The following is a 5761-nucleotide window of genomic DNA, read 5'->3' as shown; positions in this document are numbered from 1 at the left end:
GCACTAGTCTCATCCGACTGTGTATGTATGTATGTATGTGTTTTAATAATCAGCCTCAGTCCTCAAGGAATACTCTAAATCAGCCTTACAGTTCATCTTGTCTGGTGTTTGGTCAGGATTTGCTTTGTGGAAAATCAAATTGTTTTCATGACTTTATTCTTGGTCCAGAGATACCCCAACCGATCTTAGCTTTGTTTTTATCACATTATATGTCAAATTATCTAAATCATGTTTGGAGAGGTTTTTTTTTTTTTGATACCCATTCCTTATAAAATATTCTAGTCCTAACTGATCTGCTCATCTTGGATTATACTTTCTATAATGTTTCATTATTATCTTTTTGTCCCAAGTTACTGGTTTTCAGGAAAAGCCTCTTAGCTCTTATCTTAGTTCATGCAGGCTGCTATAATAAACTACCTTAGCCTGGTGGCTTATAACCAACAAAAATTTACTTCTCACAGTTGTGGAGGCTGGGAAGTCCAAGATCAAGGTGCCAGCAGATTCCATGTCTGGTGAGGACCTGCTTCCTCATAGACAGTGGTCTTTTTGTTGTGTCCTCACATGGGTGAAGGAGCTCTTTGGGGTCTATTTTATAAAGACACTAATCCCACTCATGAGGGCTTACTCTCATGACCTCATCACCTGCCAAAGACCCCACCTCCTAATACCATCACCTTGGAAGTTAGGATTTCAACGTATGAATTTGGGAGGACACAAACATTTAGTCTGTAGCAGCTCTGATGTCACCATTCCACCCTCTAATATTTAAAAAATTCCTAGTGCAGTTATTAGGGACTTATGATGTGGGTTTACCTATTTAAGGAAATGCCATCTTTCTCTTTGATGTCCCATTGCCTTCCTTTAAAACATCCAAAATATCAAGCAACCTATATCAATATTATATTTTTTATACTTGTTTATGAATTTTCAAGTAAAATTTTTGAATAATACTTGCACATGTTATGAAGTTAAAGAAGTACAAATGGTAGATAATGAAAAAAAAATCTCCTACCCATCTTGTCCCTTAGATACCTCATTACCCATAGGGAGACAATCAGTGTTACTAATTTCTAGTCCAATATCTATATTTTAAGGCATAATTAAATACTTGGCCCTTTTTCTGAACTCCCTCAATTATTTGTTATATTTACTATATAGAAGGCTATATCATGGCATGATACTGAAAAATAAGTTGAATTGTGTTAAATAATCAGAATAGTTTGGATTAAAATGCATTTAGAGGGGCGTCTGGGTGGCTCAGTAAGTTAAGTATCCATCTTTGGCTCAGGTCATGATCTCACAGTTCATGAGTTCAAGCCCTGCATCTGGCTCATGGCTGTCAGTGCAGAGCCGGCTTTGGATCCTCTGTCTGCCCCTCCCCCCCACCCCGCCCGCCTCTCCCCCCACCCCCCACTGACACTCTCTCTCAAAAATAACTAAACATTTAAAAGAGGCATTTAGAAAACTGGCATCTGGCATGGACTGCTTCTGGGTGTCTGCATGTCCCTAAATGTCTGACCTTTAGTATTTGCCTAAATACCACTCCTTCCTACACATACAAACAATGAACTGTTACCTCCTTGCTTGGCTTTCTCTTAGCCTAAAACTTGTTAGTCTGGGGTCCTTTGGCTCCTTCGGATATTGTAGAAGAGCTGGGATCCATGTGCCCCTGAAATGTTATGCAAACTTTTGTGTGATATATGTGTATGTGCCCTTTTTTTTTTTAATTGGGGAGAAATTACCCATGGCTTTTATCTGATGTTCTATCCACAGTCTGATTCTGTCTTCTTTATTCCACCTAGACTTTTAATTGCTGGTTCTTTCGCTCAGAAGATGACCTTGCCTCCTCTTTTTGGAATGCAGCTGAGCTGCTTCTTTTCATATAAGCTTTGGTTCATTTCAGCATATTGTAGAAGATACTGAGTTGAATCTTTATTTTTGCCCAGAATTGGTGACTAGGGTCCAAAGATGGGGACAAAGAAACACTAAGTAACACTCGTTCTAGAGAGAGTTGCTAATAATTGGGGTCAGTCACCCTCTCCAGGGCTTACAGAGAGGTAGCAAATCTGGCCCTGGTACTTCCAACCACTAACTCTACCCATTCCTTATCACCCCACCTCATTCGCAGTCTATGTTAAGATATAAGATGACTCAAGCGAGGGAGTCATGAGCCCAGCAGGGTGTACTTAGCCCTCCTTTTGCCCCCAAACTAAGCAAGAAGGTATCAAAGAGAGTCTACATAAAGGAGAGACTGATTTCTCATTTCCTGTTTAGATTATCTGTTTGGACAGTGGATTTGTTCAGCTCGGCATATATTTGAGAAGCCTGTATTCCTTCTGTTTGGCTTAGCAAGGATATATGCGTTTCTTGTGGTCAAAGGGACCCTGAAAAGGATAGCTGGGCTTCAGCCATCTTACTGGTAGCCCATTCAAGAAGTTAGAAAGGTTAAAGGAAGTGACTTGGAAGAGGATTATCTACTTTAGGGCACAGCTCAGTGGAAAGGCCTCACAGGACTTTATAAACAACTCAGACAGGGACACCTGGGTGGCTCATTCGGTTGGGTGGCTGACTTCAGCTCAGGTCATGATCTCGGGGCTCATGGGTTTGAGCCCCATGTCGGGCTGTGTGCTGACAGCTTGGAGCCTGGAGTCTGCTTAGGATTCTGTGTTTCCCTCTCTCTCTGCCCCTCCCCCACTCACACTCTGTCTCTCTCTCAAAAATAAATAAACATTAAAAACATGTTTTTTTAGAGAATTTAGACAAGCTCCCCATAAGAGATGTGGCAGTTTGCTCTCTGCCGAACAGGCTGGAATGGCCTGTCACCCACAGCCAGCAGTGGTTTGCAATAACTACCTTGTTTAGTGTTCTTCTCTGCTGTCCTCCTGGTTCCCAGCCCCTGAGGAGCTAGAACCTTTCTAGAGAACCTTCTAGAGAACTAGCAGAGGAGAAGGAGAAACCATAGAAGGGACCATACTGTCCTCCCAGCTTCAGGTTCCTTAAGCCACAGCTCAAGCTTGGGCTGGAAGAAGGGAGGAGATGAGTTCTCATTGGACCTGAGATGAGCTTTTAAGCCAGTTGGCTTGGATTGAGTTTTTGCAAAACTGGAGGGGACAGAGAGTTATAGAATCTGTCCATGCTGTTGAGTGGGAAGGAGACATTTGCCATGGCACAGATCAAGACTGTGATAGGGTGGGAGGTTATGTTTCTGCCCAAATGAGTTCGGTGCTCAACAAAGAAGTTAAATTTACCTATCACTGGTTCTAGTGTTTATAATAATAATAATAATAATAATAATATAATAATAATCCAGTATTAGATATGATGGAATTCTTTACCTCATGGTAAAGAGGTAAAGTCTAGTGCGACAGATAAAAGTAGCTACTCACTTTAAAAACAATGTAGTAAGGGTTATAAAAAGTGGCCTGCAAGGCCTCAAAGATGAGTGGTTAGTCAGAAAGCAAGGGAAGAGGAGACCTTTTAGCCTGTTGGAAAAACCAACTTAGGGAACTACAAATAGTTGTAGATAGATGTTAGACATCTAGTTTAGGCACTGTGGCCATACAGGAGGCTGGAAAGAAAAGCTGGGGCCAGGTCCTGATACGCTAATGAGCTTGTTCTCTAGCCTGTAGGCCAGCAGTTCTGAATGGCAGTGGTACTGCTTGTGGAGGGGCATTCTGGACATTTGTGGGACATTTTTCATTGCCATGGTGATGGGAGGTTTTGTAGTCGGGCCACAGATGCTAGACTGCAGTGTGAGAACAGATACACGTAATTAGGAATATTATTTTAAAGTAGGTATTTACTTTTCTACCTGTCCTATTAGGTTATGTATTCCACAAGAGAAAGAATTTATATTGTCAGTCTTTGTACTTCAACACTGGCAATAAATTTTGTTTGTCAAAAGCCCTGAATTCTGCATGATTTAGATCTCCTGAGTTCAATGTGATTCTCAAATGTTCCATCAAACACTTGTATAGGGTATCCTATGTAAATAATTCGGTCTGTTATTACTTATCCTAACACTAGTGTTTAATCTAGTATTTTTTTTTTTTCATGGAATGGCTTCTGATCTTCTCTTAAATCCTAATTTACTCGTTCCTTATAATTAGATGCAAACATCTGAGCGCTTCCTTGAGTCTTCTATCATAGTTATGTCCAACTATTTGTGTGTTAAAATACCTATTATTTTACCACCAGCTATTGTCTTTTATTTCTGTTTTATATTATAGTTAGGACATTTTATTGATGTTTTGAAATTATGTGTATAGATAGCTTACATTATCTATGAATTTCATTTTAGTTAGTAAAGGTGCTGTTATTTAAAATATTTATTAGCAGAAGGGATGGGGCACCTGGGTGGCTCAGTCAGTTAAACTTCTGACTTCAGCAGGTCATGATCTTGCGGCTCGTGAGTTTGAGGTTCTCATCAGGCTCTGTACTGAGAGCTCAGAGCCTGGAGCCTAGAGCCTGCTTTGGATTCTGTGTCTCCCTCACTCTGTCCCTCCCCCACTCACACTCTGTCTCCGTCTCTCTCAAAGTAAATAAACATTAAAAAATTAAAAAAAATTGTTAGCAGAAGGGAGACTAACATCTGGTAGGACTGGGAGTCACTATGTAACCATTGATTTTCAAATGTTATTTTATTTTATTTTATTTTATTTTATTTTATTTTATTATTTTTTATTTAATTTAAAAAAGTGTTTAAAGTTTATTTATTTTGAGAGACAGAGAGAATGCGAGCAGGGGAGGAGCAGAGAGAGAGAGGGAGAATCTCAAGCAGGCTCCACACTATCAGTGCAGAGCCTGACAGGGGGCTTGATTGAGCTCATGAAACTGTGAGATAATGACCTGAGCTGAAATCAATAGTTGGACGCTCAACTGGAGCGCCTTTGACTCAGATCATGATCTCATGGCTTGTGAGTTCGAGCCTTGCATCAGGCTTTCTGCTGACAGCTCAGAGCCTGGAGCCTGCTTTGGATTCTGTGTCTCCCTCTCTTTCTGCCCCTTCCTGCTCACACTCTGTCTCTCTCTCCTTAAAAATAAATAAATATTAAAAAAAAAAAAGAGTTTAACATTCAACTGACTGAGCCACCCAGGGACCCCTCATTTAATTTGTTTAAGTAGCTCTATGCCCAATGTGGGGCTTGAACTCACAACCCTGAGATCAAGAGTCACACATTCTACAGACTGGGCCAGCCAGGCACCCTTCAAAGTGTTATTTTGAGCCACAGACCTCCAACTTTTCTTTGCTCATGAGCTCCCTAAAATAATAATAACCTACTCACACAATTTTTTAAGCTGAAATCGCATATTTATTACCCAAGCTTCTCTCTCTCTTTAAGTTTATTTATTTATTTTGAGAGAGAGAGAGAGAGAGAGAGGGAGACAGTGTGAGTGGGAGGGGGCAGGAGAGAGAGGAGAGAGAGAATCCCAAGCATTGCCAGCACGGAGCCTGATGTGGGGCTCAAACCCACGAACTGCAAGATCATCACCTGAGCTGAAGTTGGATGCTTAACTGACTGAGCCACCCAGGTGCCTTTATGTATTGTTAATAGGAGATAGAATATATTGATCATTTTATAAGTTGGAATAAACTGAGGATTGACTGTAATTGGAACAAATATTTCATGATGATTTGTAAGTAAGATTTGTAGCTATCTTGTAAATAAAGCACACTAAATACTAAATAAGTTACTTAACTTTATCCATGGTTTTTATTTAGTGTATTTGAATTTTTTTAATGTTTATGTATTTATTTTTG

The sequence above is a fragment of the Prionailurus viverrinus genome, chromosome D4 (genome assembly GCF_022837055.1).
Source record: "Prionailurus viverrinus isolate Anna chromosome D4, UM_Priviv_1.0, whole genome shotgun sequence".
In the NCBI taxonomy this organism is placed as follows: Eukaryota; Metazoa; Chordata; class Mammalia; order Carnivora; family Felidae; genus Prionailurus; species Prionailurus viverrinus.
Note: the sequence above shows the minus strand (reverse complement) of the source record.